Source organism: Poecile atricapillus, chromosome 4 (genome assembly GCF_030490865.1).
Source record: "Poecile atricapillus isolate bPoeAtr1 chromosome 4, bPoeAtr1.hap1, whole genome shotgun sequence".
Classification (NCBI taxonomy): Eukaryota; Metazoa; Chordata; class Aves; order Passeriformes; family Paridae; genus Poecile; species Poecile atricapillus.
The window spans coordinates 62,146,969-62,165,834 of record NC_081252.1 but is presented as its reverse complement, the minus strand read 5'-3'; positions in this window follow the sequence as shown (position 1 = coordinate 62,165,834).

Genomic DNA, 18,866 nt, shown 5'->3' with positions numbered 1-18,866 from the left:
AAGATGAGGAAAGCCACAGTGCTCTTGGCAGAACTGGCCCACTGCACAGAAGCAAAGTGAGAGGCACAAGTTTGCTTGGTTCATTGCATACCGAGTCATGCCACATTGCAACTAGAAAACTATTGCTGTATCTAAGAGGAGAAAGAAATGACTTCTTAATTTGAAAATGACTTTTCTGTGTTAGGGCTTTGACAGGGAGGCTGAAGGACTAGAGAAGATAAAGTGTCACTCTGCTGAAAAAAATCATTTTGTAAACATGAAATATTGATCTGGCATGTATTGTGTGAGTGCTTGCTGTATGTGTATATTGAGTTCCAAATGTTTCATGTTCAGAAAAGCCAAGTTAGAAAAATCACTCACAAGGATATATACACAGAAGTCCACAATCTGGGCTGTCTGGAAAAGCATGAAACATTTATCCAGACAGGAAGAAAATTCTCTTCCATATTGCTGAATAAGGTTTTTGTGGCCACAAGTTTCGTGTGAGGAGGATTTAATGCTATCTAAAGTATCCATAATCTGCATTTTTATGGTTAATTAATATAGCTGATCTGACAAGTGCTTTCATTGGAATTTGCCCTTTGTTTTTTCTCTCCTTTTTGCTTGACTTTAATAGAAATTTCTTTTGCAGCCCTGAAAATGAGAACATTTATACTCACATCTTTTTATAGCTCCATAATTCAAAGCACTGTCTCTAATTGTTTTTGTTCTCTGGCCACTTTGCAACATTTTTAAGACTTCCCTATATTCCCAGACTTACATGAAATGGTCATAGTGTAGGTGCACAGCAGAGTCAGAAGAACTTAATTACTGATGTGACATTAAGAGCACATTGATTTTTGCTGAAGAGGATTAATTCTTTGCTTTTTATAAATAATGTGGTGCAACCTGCTCAAATTTTCAGTTCTACTTGTAGTTCTCACTATTTAAAAAAAATAAAAAAAGTTTAAGATCTCTGTTTTTTGAGGTCTAGTGTTTTTGCTTTCATGCTTGTTTCCGATCATGAGGGTTAGAAAAATCTACAAATACAAACATTTCAGATTCAGAAGGAGTGAAAACACTCAAGAACTGAAAATTTGAGAAAAGTGTTGCAAGACTTATGAAGAAGCACAATGAGCTGGCAATGTACAGTTGAATACAGTGCATATGTTCGGGTAAATCTTCTAATTTCCTGAATGATAAAGATTTTCTAACAGACCACATGAATTTTTCATGATGAAGGTACAATTTTATCACCATCATACAAACACTGATACTAGTCACTGTATGTACAGTCACAATAACACCGGAATCTATAAATTATAAAAATCTTGAAAGTGTCTTTATTTACTTCCTTAGAAATTTTGCTCTTATTTTTATAGGTGGATACAAGGATGGAATGATGTTTATCTAGCAATTAAGACAGCTTTAAGATGGAAAAAATCCCATGTAATCCAAAAAAACATAATCAACACTGTAGCAACAACAGTCAAGATAAGAGAATGTTCTGGTCATGGCTGGGGAGGAGAAGGAGGTTGGTAAATAATGGGATCCCAGTTGCCAGTGTTTCTCACCTCTAAACAAGAATTATTGTTTCCCCAAAGTGTCATGATTACAAAAAAAAACTTAGCGTCATTCATTTAAAGGATGCAGCACAACTGTTTGCCAAAGCATTATTAAACTTTTCATTCATGAAAAAAAGGAATGATTGCAAAAGTACTAAAGGTGATAGCAGCCCCCATTCATGATGGTGAGAGGTGATGGCAGATGGGGTTGTGATGGTTCAAGGAAAATTTGCCTTGAGGATGCAGAATATTTCTTCACATAAGACGACAGAATGCAAAGTCTGTACGAGCATGGATAATCTTTGGAAAGTAAAAACTACCATCTCTCACTGAGGAGTGTCCTGTTCTGCTGGGGATTGAAGCCATGTGGACAGCTTGGTGCATGATGACCTCTCTACCACTGTTCTTATTGCTGATAGAGAGATGAAGGCAATTACACCTCCCTCTGACAGTTATCACTGCTGATGCACATCCACCAGCCAGGAACTTCAGGCAGCTATTTCCATCCTGGAGACAGAGCCTTTGTGCTGCTTTTCTGGAGGTGGCACAGTTCCTATCCAGGCACAAAAAGAGAGCTTCATGCTCACACCCCTGGGAAGTCCAGGTGGAATATGAGCCTAAGATACTTCCTCCCCCCTGTTTTACAATTACAGTGAAGATCTGGAGTGGAGAGGCAACAGTCAAATTATTAATTAGCACTCTGATGACTACATCTGCGTTTTTAAGATTTTATTTTGATTTGCATGGGCCTGCAGAGTCAGCTGTTAAGTTGTAATTCAGCTGAGTTAAGTGTTTATTTGTCTTTTTTTAGAAGAGGGAGAGAAAAGATCTAACAGAATTGGATCTTTGTCATTAGACCCAAGAAAAACTATGAACCTAAAGGCTTCATTTGTTAGTGAAGTGTTGAGGCCAATGCTACCAAAAGAAAGGAAAAATCTTTTACAAGTAGGTGATGAGTAAACAAATGCTCCCTAGAAGTGCCAACCAGATGAATGATGCACACTGACATTTCACACATCCACTTTAAGGAGGAAATTGGACTTGAAGTGTGTCTCTTGGTTGCTAATTGGCTCACTAAACATAGCAGGGCACTTCTACCTAACTAATGTATAATTTCATCATAGCTTCACAAAGGAAATGGCATTTATGATTGAAAACTGCAAATATACTGTGTGCACAGTAGGTGTTTATTATTGTAGTTGCAATATGTATGGATCTTTAAATAAGTGTACTTTTATGCCTTCTCTTTCCAAGGCACTCGGATTCCAGATTGCCTCCCCTGCCCAGCTGATCCCTCTGGATACAAAGCATTCAGGTGTTGTCTGAAAGTGCTATTCTGAAGGCAAACTCCTTTGAACAATGCTGCTTAACCCGTGATGGTGCACCCTGCCCATTGCTGTCTTAAAACAGATGTTCACAAGCATCCTTTGAACTAATGACTCCTTCCTATAGTCAGCTGAAACAAAATCTGAAGTGAAGACTAAAAGAACCTGTCAATTGAAAGCCAAAGCACATTTTCCATTCACATTTGGAAATGTGATAGTCCTTCTGCATTGTCTCAAAAAAATTTACTATTGCAATACACATCACCCGGGCAGCTATAGTTTTTTCCCTGGTATTAAGAGGATAGCAAAGTTGGGAAGATCCATGGTCAGGGTCTGGGAAACTGCCATTAATTTCTGGATTCTTGGATGAAATTTATAATTACTACTCACTCCTAAATCTGATCTAAACTCTGAGGGAATGACAAACTCCCACCTCTGAGTGGTGATGTTTAAAATAGTTGAGTTAAATTAAATTATCCTTCGGATAAAACTGGAAAAATATGAAACTTTTCCCAGGAATCTGTCCATGTCTTCATTGCATTAAAAATTAAATCTTTCAACACTCATTTTGTCAAAGAGATCCAAATAGTATTGTCAAAATAAACAAAAAAACCCCCCATAGAATCCTACAATCATTTAGGTTAGAAAAGACCTTTAAAATTATCAACTCCAACTATAAACCTAACCATGTCCCTGAGTGCCCCATCTACTCCACCTACATGTCCTTTAAATACCTTCCAGCATGACAACACCCCATGGTAGTTTGTTCCAGAGCTTGATAACCTTTTTGGAAGATATTTTTGCTGATATCCAATCCAAATCTCTCCTGGCACAACTTGATTCCATTTCCTCTCATGCTGCTGCTTGCTGTCTGGGAGAAGAGACAGGCCTCCACCTGGCTACAGCCTCCTTTCAGGGAGTTGTAGAGAGCAGTAGGATCTCTTCCCAGCCTCCTTTGGCCAGGCTAAACACCCCCAGCTCCCTCAGCTGCTCCTCACAGGACCTGTGCTCCAGACCCTTCCCCAGCTCTGCTGCCCTTCTCTGGACTCTCTCCAGCATCTCAATGTCTTTCTTGTCATGAGGGGCCCAAAACTGGGCACAGGATTTGAGGTGTGGCCCCACCAGTGCCCAGTACAGCAGCACAATCACTGTCCTGGTCCCACTGGCCACACTATTGCTGATACAATGTAGGATGCCACTGGCCTTCTTGGCCACCTGGGCACACACTGGCTCATGTTCATTCACTGTCAAACAGCTCCCGCAGGTTTTTCTGCTGGGCAGCTTTCCATCCACTGCCTCCAGCCTGTAGTGCTGCCCAAGGGAGCACCCTGAAGTTGTGCCAGGACACGTTTAGGTGTTAGAATAAGGTTCCTCACCCAGAGGGTGCTTGGCTCCTGGAACAGACTCCTCATGGAAGTGGTCACAGTCCCAAGCCTGACAGAGCTCCAGAAGCATTTGGACAACACTCTCAGGCACCTGGTGTGACTCTTGGGGATGGTGCTGTGCAGGGACAGGAGTTGGACTCAATGATCCCTGTGGGTCCTTTCCAACTCAGCTGATTCTGTGATTCTGTGACTCAAGGGGAGGACCTGGCACTTGGACTTGTCGAATCTCATAGAACTAATTTCATCGATCCAGCTTGTTCAGATCCCTCTGCAGAGCCCTTCTCTCCAGCAGATTGACACTCACACCCAGCTTGGTGTCATCTACAAATTGGCAGAGGGTGCACTCAATCCATTTGTTCAGGTCATTGATAAAGATATGAAAAAGGAGCTCAAATATGGAGCCCTGGGGACCATGCTGATGGATATAAGTCCACCCAGCACCACTCTCTGGGCCTGGACATCCAGCCTGTTTTCCACACAGCAAAGAGTACATCCATGAGAGCCACAGACAGCCGGTTTCTCCAGGAGAATGCTGTAGGGACTCACTTCAGCTGTGGCCCACCTGTCATTCTTTTAAAGGATATAGAAGTTCCAGGCAAAAAAATAAAGAATATTCTCAGGGCTTGTGGTGAATTCACAGCAACCTATGGGCCATTCCAAAGAAATTCTATCTGATTTTTCATGAACTGGAGACCTTTCTTCCTAATCTGGAATGGGAGAACTTTGGAATCCCAACACTTTGCAAAAAGGGGAATTTTCTAATGCCAAACTAGAATTACAAGGATAGCAGTATTCATTATTGTAAAACGTGGAAATAAAATATTGTAACACATGGAAATAAAAATTCCTACAAATAGAGACTGATCTGGAATGTCATCAGGAATAAACTCTTTCATCAAGAATAAAAAGTTTTCACTATAAGCATTGCAACAGGGACCTGCATGGACCAGTTACATCCTCATACTTACGTTCAGTATCCCATTGCTCATTTACATTGAAATTAATCAGATTTACTCTCGAATCCTTATCTGCAGCACTGATTCCTAACAATACATCATTTATACACTTGATTTTTCCTTACTTAACTGAGCTTAGGAATTCAAGTTCTCAGATACTTGAATTTACAATTCATATACGTACAGCACTTTTGATGAACATCATTAAAATGCTTGTTCTTTTTAATCAATTGCTCAAAAATCAGCATGCTCTTGAGCTGTAACACTCTGTTCCCCTTTGCTTGGGCAGATAAAACTACATGGTACACAGAGTATGTAATTATTTACATGCTTATACCAGAAATAATTTTCTAAAGGGGTTATTGTATTATGAGAGTATTTAATGAAGTACTTTCAGCTTTTGTGCAATTAATGCAAATTTATGTGATGATCTACTATTTTACCAATCACTGACTGTGTGCATTTTAATTTTCTATCATTTCTTTTTTACTGAAAAATATTTGCATTTTACTCTTGACTGAGTTTAAATACAGCTGCTTTGAAATTTGCAAAAAGAAATTCAGAATGGAAGGGAAAACATCTCCAAATTTCCCTTGGAACAGAAGCCTGGGTGAGGAGCAATGACTGAGATCTCTTTCCTTAGCTGACTGAACGACAGAGCTGTCTTGACCACAGGTAGTTGTTCCAACACCCTTCATTTTTGGTCTGTCATGCATCAGGAGACCCTGGTGCCAGTGAGTCTGTCTGAATGAGAAGGTGTTTGAGGAGGAAACCCTAGTGATGATGGCTTTGACAGAGCTGGTGACTCTGGTGACTTCTGGTGCATATACTATGCCTTTTGCTCATGTAGCCTCATGTGGTGAAATAATTTAATATTTTTACCTGTGCAACGGGATTTAAATATGAGAATGAGCAAGGTGTGGATCACAGTGCTGAAATACATTTTGATGGCAGCACAGCTCAGCTGACTTAAGATCTGTATTCATTGTGACACGACCTTAGTGTTTTCTATTAAAGGAAAAAAGAGTACATATGTACATTCAAACAGGATTACAGGATTACAATTCAAGCCTCCTTCCATTCTTTTTTACTGCTTTGTCATTCCCTCCATCTTTCTACCTCAGGCACATGAAGTAAACCTACCTTTACATACATCCAAACCCACTTTTTACAGGATTAATTTACTCCCTACAGCCATACCATTACTCAGGATGCAAGCTGATAACCATAACACATTTTTGTTCCATTTCCATAATCTTCCTTGTCTATACCAACCAGATCTGCAGAGCTTTCACCAAGCCTCAATCCCTTGACTAACAGAGCAGTATTTTGCTACAATTTTGTGGTCATGGAAACTAGCAGACACTGCATTGGGTTAGTTGTTTTATGCATACAGATCTAAATTACCCTACTGAAGTACAAAAGTCAAATAAATCCATCTTCCTTTAGGTGTTTATCAGAAACTGGAAATTGCCATTAAAATATCAAAACTATGCACCAACTGAGATAGAACTTCTTTCCACATTTTAAATACATCTATCTTGCTGTAAGATGTTTACTTCTCTTGTCTTCCCATCAGTTCAGAAAAGTGAAGAAAATTAATTTTCTTTACTGCTAGCTCAACCACTCCCTTTCCAGCCCTTTTCCTGTGGGGTGAAAGCAAGTCACTTGTCTCATCAGACAACCTCCCATCACTTGTGTCTTCTTTGTCATTTTTAAGTGCATCAGCATATTGCTACCTGTCTCCAGCTATCCAGCTCCCTGCACCTTCCATATATTTCTTAACCAACTCACATCTATTTTCTCTCCTGTTGCCCCTTATTCCAGGGTATTTGCATAGTGAAATCCTTGGACTCTTACAGATCCTTCCTTAAAAGGTTGTTCTTTTTCTGCAAGGCTTATATTATTTCTCACTTGTCTGGCCAGGAGTAGACTGAGCTCACTGCTTATTATCCAGGCCAAAAATATATTATCTTTTTCATACATTTCCCTTTGGTTTTCTATTTTTTTTTTAATCTTTTGCAATTAAAGTGCAAACTCATTAGGGTGGGAGAGGTTTTTGTTCTCTGTGTAGCATTTAGTACAAGGCTTTTGGGACACACGAATTCCTATACCCTGCAGTAATAAAAGAATAAACACTTACAGATAGGGTAAAAAAAGATAGTGAGGGTAGAGTTATCTCCCAAAACAAACATTATACATCACAGAAACTTAGGCCTACCCTCAAATTCAGAGAAATGCAGTAATACTAAGCCACCAAACAATGTTTGTCTGTCTGGACAACCTTGGTCCTGGTGTGACACTGTGTAATAACAATATTATTTAAAGATTTAAGCTGTCATTGGCTCAAACTGATTCTTTTTTCTGTCTCCTGAGGACTGTCAGAGCAAGAGCAACATGCAGGGATGGCCAAGGAGAGAACTCCTGAGGATCCCCTTAAGCAACACTTTTCCTTTCTCTCACTGAAAAATTAGAAACTCACAGGTCTGATGAGTAAAAGCAAAAAAGGACATAATTCCTAAAATAATTGCTTTGAAAATGTCCTATGGAAAGGCTTCAAATAATTCTGATGGTATATGAATAATGAAGAGTCTGTATTTTATAACAGAAGTCATTAGGGATAAATAAAAGTCTGACAGAAGGTGTAAAAGTACGTATTTTCAATTAACTCCAACTCAAACTAAATAATGGATTTACTTGTAAATTCTCAGAAAATCCATTGCGTACTCTGTAAGTAGTAATGTAATTTTAGGAACAATGGAGTATATTTTGTGCATAGAAAAGTGACTGGATCCCTCCTTTAAGTAGAAATTTCATTTCAGCTTCAACTTTAAGCAGTGCTGGGCACCTTAATAATTCTCCTACTTTACTCTATCCACAGAGTGAAACCAGAAGATGAATAGGAGCCTACAAGGAAACCTGGTATATTATCAGGGGAAAAAACTTGATACATAAAGAGAGTTCCATGAATCATGAAAATACATTTCAATAACTAAGCTAGAAGGAAAAAGTCAACCTTGATTGGCAAATCATAAAACTATAAATGATTGCACTTTTGAGAATGCTCCTGTGGCATCAGTAGAAGGTTTTAACTATGCCTGATGAAATCCTGTCCTTCTTGTGTTAGTTTCAGCACACACTTTCCATGCTGTGTCATGTTGCTCTCGTATTCCTGTTTAAAATATTTGCAGTAAAAATTATTCTGGAAATGCACATGGTTTAAACATGGTTAAACAAAATAAAAAAAATCATAAACACTATGCATGGCAATCCTGCAGATTTTTTCCCCACTTCATTTCCTTTTCAGGACTGTCTTCCAAAAATACTTTTGTCAGAAAGAGGATGAAATCATATGCAAACATAAAGTTGTTATCTTGAAGTTTTAACATGTCTCTGGATTTTTGACAGTTTTTCCATATTCTAAGCAATTATTTAATCTAAGTACAAACTGTACAAATCCTAATGTTTTTTTTCACTATTGTACATCCATTATATTTTATGGATTGCTCTTAACAACATGGATGGAGCTGTGATAAACTACAGATTTAACAGATTTAACCATAAACTATGCTGGGTATGCAGCAGAGGAGGGTGTTTCTGTAGGAATCACGATGTTCTGCTCTTTCCAGTATATAGCTCTAATATTACATTAGCATACGGCCTGGGTAAGTTTTTTAATACTTTAGTCTGGCTTCCTTGGACAGTAAGTATATCAAACCTCTGTCCTTGTGCTGTGGATCTGCTTGTCTGTCCTTTTTCCCTCTCTCAGAATCCGTCATCTGAACAGAAAAGGCACAGAGCTAATGGCAACCCCAGATGTTATGTAAGAATCTGAGTGGCAGCAGGTGATCCAGCCTGGTACTAAGGAAAAGGCAGCCTGGAGGTGATGATGGTGCATCTGGTTGGCAGAGCCAGTGTTTATGTGCAGTGGGCACACAGGCAGCTGCTAACAGATGTCCCTGCAGCAGGGCATGCCTCAAGGGGCGTGAAGGGATGGAGTGGGAAGGCAAGACTGGTGAGCAAACACTGTGGGTGAAACCACGTTTCATTGTTCTTTTGGTCACTGAGTAAACAGCTGAATTTTGCTATGTCAGCTCCATCATGACACTGGAACTGAATAAGACCTTCAGCTTGTACCCAAAACATCCAGGATTCTTGTGAAATCTCCCACCCAAGGAATTTCTAGATCCAAAGCTACCCAGCTTGCCAGACCAGAGGATAACAAAGGTGGGAAGTCCTTAGATATCTATGTATTCATGATTGTGGGTTATTTTCTGCACTCAGAAAAAGTAAACGTGAATGTAATTTGGAGCTGTATTTTTTCTTGCTTATGAAAGGGTTAAAAAGAAACACATTTGCAGCACAGAGGCAGAATGACCTTGTGGGGAGCATTCTGCCCTGTGCCAGCAGTTCTTTCTTCCTTTCCACGTAGCTTCTAATGGAAAAGTACTGCCTGCCCTCTGTAAATTATTAATTTCTTCATGTTATCAGATACTGTTGATAAAAAGACAAGTGGCCCCTGAACTGACTGTCTGGGGTAAAATGAATAATTGCTGATGCCCTTTAAACTCTGTATAGGTTTTCATCTACTTTCTACTGAGCTCGGCTTTGCGCTGTGCAATGGACTGTTACACACTTTCAGCTGCTCACAAGTAACTCCCTATGGAATAAACCATTACTGCTTTCATTTTAGGTGCTGACTTAGACGAATGACTTTAAATTACTTACAACCTTCAGCTGATCTAAGATGTCAAACAAACTTTAAACTAGTATATGTTCAAGGATGTGTGAACCTGAAAACAAGAAAAGGCGGAGGCGCTTTTTCATTACTCACTGCTTCGTGTGTGAAGGAAGGTCAGCCCCTGGAGCGGCTGGGCACGGAGGCAGCACACACTGCTGCTCCAGTCAGTGCTCTCAGCTATTATTAATACAAACAACTCAAAGCAGTACCTCGATAAAAGCTCGATAAAAGCTACTGAGATTAGGGATCATGTTAACTGGTGACGATAGCATAAATTATCAAGTGGAACAGCTCCAAATTATAGTATGAAGGGACCCATTTAAGAAGGATTATACATCAGGATGAAAAAGAATGAGGAAGTGATGAGAATAAAAGCATGTACCAGGTCCAACAAGTAGTACTTTTTGAAGGACTGCTGTACCTCAGAAGACCGTTTTTAACTTTTCAGGATAGGCAGTGGAAAGGAAACAGCAATAGACACAACAATAAGGGTGAGCAGCTGTCTAAAATGCTGTAATGTACTGAAAATGGCACTTAACACATATTCATAAGGGGCAGCAAGTATTCTGTACTGCAGAGAAGTGCATTAGGGCCAGCAGCAGACAGTCTAACTGCTGAGGATTATCTCCATAGTATTCACTTTAGTTCTTCAGCATCCTTTCTGAGGTTATACTCCTCATCGTTTGTCATACTACTGCTGAAAGGTAGGGAGCATTTCCAGACCAGATTATGCTCTTGATCCTCTGAAGAAGAGAAATATCCAGTAGCTTGGTTGCACTCATGTCTTCCAAAGGGGTTTTCAAAATTAACAGCAAATCAAAATTACAAACTGAATTAAACTTCTACTTGGGTTTCCCTATACATTCGTATAAATGTTGAAGAACTGGGACATTCGTGGACCAAATCCTCTGCCATGAGGACTTGCAGTGCTCTTTATGGATTTACCACTCTCCCTTTTAAGCATGGTGGGTTTCTGTGGAGCAACATGCCTTATTCACTTGTGTTAACCATACCCCAGCTATTTGTTCGTAATGAATTTCCTAAGCACTTGCCACAGAATTGGATGCTCTTCTTTTTCTGGAAACACTCCAAACTGAGAAAAATGAGCTGTTTGAATGTTGTGGAGGAGAAGGTCCTGCAGACATAGTCCTCAGAAAAAGGAGCATCAGATCTAGTTGACATTTATAACACTAATTTATCCACTTTACTAACCAGACACGTCTGGCAAATTGAGTGTGCTTGCTAACAATGTGAACTTATAGGAAATACAGAGATAAAATGGGGTTTTGTATATATAGGCCAATATTTTGTTGGGGCTATGGGGAACAGATTGTAGAGTTCTCACAATATCTGTTTTTACATCATACCACAAAGCCCTGCAGTTAAACAGCTAATAATAATATTAATTCTCAAAATAGTATTGTTGTTGAATTCAAACTATTAGACAGTAAAAATGGAGAAATTTCTGTAAACAACATTCAAAGCAGATCACAACCATGAAAGTCTGTAGATTCACTTAGTACTGCTTTGGGGTATGGATGGAAGGAGGCAGAAAAGCAGGCAGTAAATGTGAGCTCAGAAAAAGGTGCTCTGAACAGAGGATTGGTTGTGCTCTTTTGTGTTAAGGATTGTCTCAATTAGACTTGGAGCAAAAGCCTTTTAAGTTACTTTAGTCCAACTAAGTTCAGAGAAATAAGGTTTTATATGTTTCTCTTGTAAGTCATTGCTATAACATCAGCAACATTGGAATTAAATTCTTGAGAACCTGGAGATAATGCCAAAGCTTTGATTTTTAACCAAAAATGTAAAAGAGTGATAATGATAACACATAGTACCATTTTAAGTGTATTCCTCTTCACAGGGAAGCCCAAAAATTGAATGGATATGTAAAATACCTTGGCTTCTCCATATTTTAGTTACTCTGTCCAGCGATGCTTGAGGGAAACTCAGACTATGTTGTTGCACTGGTTTCATAACTAACCTAAAGTTTTCTATACTTTATCCTGAACTTTTCATGAACATTAAAACTCTTTAAAGGGTTATTTGTCAGCCTCGACTGATAATGTTGCCACTGGAGGTACGTGGATTAACCTTCTGGCAAGCTGGCTTGGTGTGTGATGAAGGGAGCCAACAATTCAGGCAAACTCTGCAAAACCAGACTGCTGTCACCTTAATAAACCCCAGAAAAATCCTAACCTGTCACTGAGGAGGATTCCTCCAAATCAGGAAAATGAGAAGCTGAATGAGTTGGTGGTTATTTCACATAACAGATGGGCTGGAAACTGCCTCACCTAGAAATGGAAGAAACTTGTATCCACCTTCTCTGTGGCTTGTCTGAACTAATCACAGAACCAATTAGTGATAAGATGATTGAGCCAGGTGCTGTCTCTGCTATCCATCAGATTTCTTACCCCTTGATTTGAACAAATGTAAGACAAATGAGAAAGCAAAGGGGACCCTGTTGGATTGCAGCACCACTGTCATAAAAGATTATTCTTAAATTGTTTATTGAGTCTAGAAAGAGAAAAATATTTGACAGGAAGGAATAAATGCTGCCAACATTGATTGCTTCACATTTCAAGGGCAAATTTGAAAGTGTACTTTCATCATCAGAGAGATGTTCTCATAAATACCTGCGAGAGACATGAAAATCTGGCTTCTGGCATAATAAAATAATAATCTAGAGATGCCTACATGCTGCACATGGGAAGATGGGGTGTGAAAGGATGGTGCTGAAGGAAGAGAAAGAAAACCAAAATGGACAAGAAGGATCACAAGGACTAATAAGCCAGGAGTGAAAATAAAAATTGCTATAGCAGTCTCCAGAATTTCCTTTTGAAAAGAAGATTGGCAAGATAGAACTATCTGTAAAAGAAGCTCTGGCTGATAAACTGGAGCTAGAATTCTGATATTAAATAGTCCCAGAAATTAAGATGTCCAGACATATGAACCCTGCCCTGCCCTGCCTTTGCCAAAATCTCTCAGGTGCATCCCAGATCCCTGTTTCGGAGCTGCTTTCTTGTCCACAAAAAACACCTTTTATACCAGAAAACATGGCACAATAGGGCTACTTTCCCATTTTCAAATCCCCTCTCAGCTGGATTCCCTACTTTTAGACTTTGTTTTCTCCCATGGAAAGTCTCAAGGCTCCTCTGGTGCCTGGTGCTCTTTGGCACTTACCCTGCCATGCTGTTGCTGCTATTCACAGCTTTCCTGGTTTTCTTTCTTCAAATATCCAAATAAAACAGAGGTTTCAATGTGTGAACAATGCAATGTATTCAAGGAAAAACCAACAGTAATAAAAAGTATCAGATCACTCAAAGGAAAAAAATTGGATTAGGGGATAGGATGGAAAGAAAAATTAGATTTAGCATTTTTCTCTCTGAAAAGAGAGAACCATCTACTGAAAAAAGAGAAAAATATAAATTGTTCATAAATTAAAATGTCAATGGATTATTCCCTGTAGAGTGCATGTCAACCTTAGTACAAATATTTCTGATTGTAATATACACATTTCGGTGACTGCTGCCTTCTTTTCTGTTTGGCTTTATACAAATCTACTGAAAAACTTCTCTGCAAATATTCTTCATATACTACAAATATGAAGTTTGTTATGGAAGTTTTCCTAGCTCAACATGTTTTGCCTGCCAGCACTTACACAGGCAGCCTTTGTGAGTTAATTATTCCAGGTGGCTTAATTCTTCATGACAAATAATAGAAACGTAGAAAAACACTTATTATTTTTCTAACCCTTACAGAAACTGAACACTTGGCTGCATTAACTCTTATATGTCTTTTCAGAGACTGTAAGCACTTTCATACCTGGAAACAATCTAGTTTATAGCCCAGAAAAAAGGACTGAGACAATCCTTACACTGAAATCAACAGCAATTGATTGTTTGTCTTTCTTGATTGGCTGAAATTCCTTCAGTGGCTCAGTCCTGGTGTTCAGAGCTGGCTTGGTCAGGTTCAAGCCATAAATTATAAACGGCTCCCTTGTGACAATCACATCACTGAGCATCATCAATGGCCAGTGCTTCTCTGACTTTGCAGCCCTGAGAGAACAGTGTTTGTCTGGGTGTTTGCATCCAAGCCAGCCTACATTTTAGTGATGTGTATGGAGATAAATCTTACTGAACCTCTGCAGCTCCAAAGAGTGAGGAGGATGCAGGTGTTCATGGAGATGCTCTTTAGTCAGTCTTTTACCTGAGTATGTCAATAGTGACTTCAATACACACGTCAGTGCTGTGAGATAGAGACTCCAAGAGGCAGCTGCTGCTCATCACATGTATTTGAGTCTTTAACTTCTAAGAGTACTGAAAATTAAACATATAGGTGTTTCCGCACATTTGGATCTAACCAGACTGCTGATCCTTTTCTTTCTCCCTCACATTTTTGCTAGGGATAATATTACATTTGACCCTCAAAAAAGTTAAAAAAATTGTGTGTCATCAGTTCATAATTCGTCACAGCCAGCTTTCAATCAGGCACTCGTTTGCTCTGATATTTTTAATACATTTCTGCCCACTTTATTAATGTTTTCAATGTAGACAATTTAAATTTGTATGAATAACAGTTTTTAAAAAGTGACTCTACTGTAATGTTTCAGTACAAAGCTAACATCAAAAGTTGACAGTGCCTGAGATTCTCAAGATGAAATGCCACATGTCAGTTTGACAAAAATATTTGTTTATATTTGTCCTCTGTGTGGTTGTTTATTAAAAAATTCATGAGCTGAAAAGACCTGATGTACTCAGTGCTATTGCATTGTGCAGAAGAAGTTGGTGTGCTTCAGATCCTGGAGAAGGATAAGAACCTTAAATGAGGACAGGAACACCAAGGGTATAAATGTCTCCTAAGCCCAGTAATGAGTAACAGTGGGAGTTAAAAACTCTTGATCTGCAATTTCATGGTTTTGTACACAATGCTGATTTTGCTTGATTTGAAAGAGATCATATCATATCAGACACAAGTCAGGATATTAGATAGTCTGCTCATCTTTTATGGTATCTAAATCATACAATATCATAGAATCATAGAATGGCTTAAGTTAGAAGGCGCCTTGAAGACCACTTATTTCCAACCCCCCTACCAAGGGCAGGGACAACTTTCCCTAGATCAGGTTGCTTAAGACCTCCATTCAACCTGGCTTTGAACAGCTACATCCGCAGCTTCTCTGGGGAAATCATTTCAGTGCCTTGTTACCCTTGTCACAAAGAATTTCTTTCTAACATCTAATCTAAATTTCTCCTCTTTTAGTTTAGAACTGTGTTCCTTTGTCCAATTATTATATGCCCATGCAAAAAGCCACTTTTCCTCAAAAGATTATTATTAGAAGCCCCCCTGTAAGTACTGGAAGGCCACAATGAGGTCTTCCTTGAGCCTTCTCTTTTCCAGGCTGAACAATTCCGGTTCCCAGCCTGCCTTCATAGGAGAGGTGCTCCATTCCTTGGATTCTTTTCTTGGTTTCCTCTGGACCCTCTGTAACAAGTCCATATCTTTCTTGTGTTATGGCCCCAAAGCTGGATGCTGCACTCCAGGGCAGAGCAGAGAGGTAGAATCACCTCCTTTGACCTGCTGACCGTGCTGCTTTGGATACATCCCAGGACATGATTGGCTTTCTGGGCTGCAGGTGAATATTGCTGGATCATGTTGAGCTTTCAGTCTGCAACCACTCCCAAATTTTTCTCCACAGATCTCTCAAGGAGTTAATCTCTCAGCCTATACTTATGTCTGCAGCACCCTGCACTTGGACTTGTCGAACCTCATTAGGTTCTCACAGGCCCACTTCTCAAGCTTGTCCAGGTCCCCCTCTGTGATTGGTTTTGCTGTGAAAGATCTGCCGGATCAGCCAGAAAGATCTGTCATATGTCTTCATCTCTGTGGAATCCTTGTAATACATGGTGATTTAGGACAGCTAGTGAAACAGTAGTCTGTGTGTGTCAGTGATGCTGTAATCAGTTCCTTAGGATAAAGAACAACTCAAAATATGACAAAGTTACACTGGTATATAGTAGATTGACTTAAAAAGGAAACTTTAATGATAACCAGTTAAAAACCCTCTCCTCATGAAATTCTATAAACTAGTCAGTAGGGGAATTTTAGGTAGGCCAAACTGTTTTTTCTGTCAGCAAAATTCCCATACAAATTTTGTTTACAAGTGCTTAGGGCTGACTTGAACAATTTCTTTCCTTTGTCAAGTTGAAGACCATGCTAGCTGCTATTTAAGAAAGAAACACATAATTTTTGTTGTGACTGCAGTGACTCTTATCCACTGTGTGCTGTTTACCAGGGCTGCTGATCTCCTCACAGCTCAAATAAAAGATTTGTACACTACTTGCAAAAGTAATTGTAACATACAGGGCTCTTTGGAGGCAAACCTAGAAGCCAGATGACGTATAGTGTGTCATGATTTATACCCATTGTGGGTTATGCCTCTCCATTAGAAATAGTCACAGGCCAGAGATGCAGTTCAGAGCTTCTACTGAAGCCTATAGAAAAAAGTCAACATTTGTCAGACTAGTGCTTATAGCAAATTTAGTTAACAACTAATGTTAAAATGCTATACACAACACCACAGAACATTCAGATGCCCATGGTAAAATAATCTCCCTCCCCCACTGCATAGGGCTATAGCTCTACTATTCTCTATTTAGCATTATTTATGTGGTATAATTATGCTGCATAACTCTGTCTGGATTTGTTTTGCCTTTATTTGTTTATCTTTTTCTAATTACCTGTATTAATGAACACTTTGGCACATATGTCAGAGATCCTTGTAACCCTAGGAGACAATTATCATATTACAAGCATATAGGTGAATGTTGCATTCACCTAGTCGAGGTCCTGGTATGGACTAATTCAAGCTCCTAAGTGCCCCACAAATCTACCAATGTAGTTGACAGATGGATCTGGCTATCATTAATCAGCAGTGTGTAAGTGCTCTACTCATAGTTACTCATGTAAAATCTATTGTAAGTCCTAATGCTCATTTGGTCACTGGTCATTAACAGCAAAACAGAATCACATAAAAATTCAGATTGGAAGGGGCCTCAAGAGGTCTCTAGACTAACCTCCTGCTTAGAAAAGACTCACTTGTGAGACCAGACCAAGTTGCTGACAGCTGTATCAGATGGGTCTTGAAAAACTCCAAGAGACTGTGCAATCTCTGTGTACAATTTGTGCCTCTGCTGCACTGGCACTGGCAAAGTGTTTCCCCTTACATCCATTCTGAACCTCTCTTGTTTCAAAGTCCTCTGTTCCTCATCCTCCAACCGTGCATTGCTATGGACAGCCCAGACCTATTTCCCTGATGCTGTGGCCATAGATAGCAGCAGCTGTTGTTGAGTCTTCCCAAAGCCACTCTTTCTCCAGGCTGAACCATCCCAGATTCCCCAGTCTTTGCCTGTAGTGTGAGCAGCCCTGCCCCTGTCATTGTGGCTGTCCTATGATGGGATTGCTCTACTTTGTCAACATCTTTCTTATATTAGGAGTGAGACAAAGACTCAACTGCCAAAGATGTCTATAATTGGGATGCTGACCTTCAACATTTCTGTGGGAATACTTCAACTAAAGAAATCAGAACAAGTGATGTGGTCATGCCTTAAGTCAACACTCAAACTTGCTCTCATTTGATTTACAAAACAAAATTTGAAAAGTGATGGTGTGGTCACTTGTAAAATGATCATCTCCTGGAATTTCTGTACAGTATCAGAAATGGAAAACAGAGCTGCCAGCTATGTATCACAGTGAGAGTTCACAAAGCCCTCAGTTCAGTGGTAACAGAAATATTTTTTAAAAGATTTTATCAAAAAACCTTCCTAATAAATCTTTGAGGGTTTCCTTGCATAGAACATAGCACATTTTTCCCCAGAAAATTAGCTTTATAGGGGGTGGCCTATTTGCTGAACATTAAAGTCAGTGAAAACAAGGGGCATGGAGGGGCAGGAGATTACTCACAATGGAGGATAGGCTTACCTGATGGTAGTTTTGTAGAAACCACTAGGTGAGAAGTAAATTGATTTGATAGAAGAAACAAGCAAAACAAAGAAAAAAACTTACATTTTAAATTTGCTTTTACTGTCAGGTGGCTCTAAGTGACAGTAGCAAAAAATGATGAATCTCCCTGTCTGACATCTCAAATGTCTCCACTTCAGGGATGGGTTTGTCCTATTTGTGTTTGCTTTTTATGAAAACTCCAGAGAATGCATTTGTTGGTAGGAAAGTTTGCCAAAAGAATAAACTTCGTAAGTGGAAATTCAACTCCAGGAAGTCAATGGCGTCTCCTTTTTTACAATTCCAGATGCCTGAGAAAGACTGAAAATCATGATCAAGTATTTGTACCCTAAATTTGCTTTGAAGAGTAATACAATTCAATGTGAAACAGAAATGGTACCATATGCCTTCTGTGGGCAATAAAACTCCATCTTCAATGATAGAAACACAGTAAACCCAGTTAACTAATTGTATGTCTGAACTTCACACTTTGCAGACAGTTCTTACTATAGGCTGCATATCCTACAAGATATCAAGAGAGAAGACACCTTCACCTTTGCAGACCATTCTGGATTTCACATAGGAGCTGTGCTTTTTTTCCCCCAAATATTTTTGTCTTAAATTTTCTCTGTGTTCTGTATTCTCCAGTTGCCTTGTTTTTTCTGAGTTTGATTTTGGAGAGAAAGTAGAGCTTATTCTTTCTATGGCCTTCCTTTCTTTTCACACCAAGCTTTACTTTCTTGAGAATTTATTTTTGTTAGTTTTTGTTGGGGTTTTTTTGTACCATTGTTTCTGTTTACTTGGGATGTGTTTTTCCTTTGGACTGTTTTTCCCCCTCCTCAATTACATCTTTTTCTTTCATGCTGTTTTTCTTTGCTCTGGCTTTCCATTTCATTCCCCTGCTAGTATGTTTGTTTTTC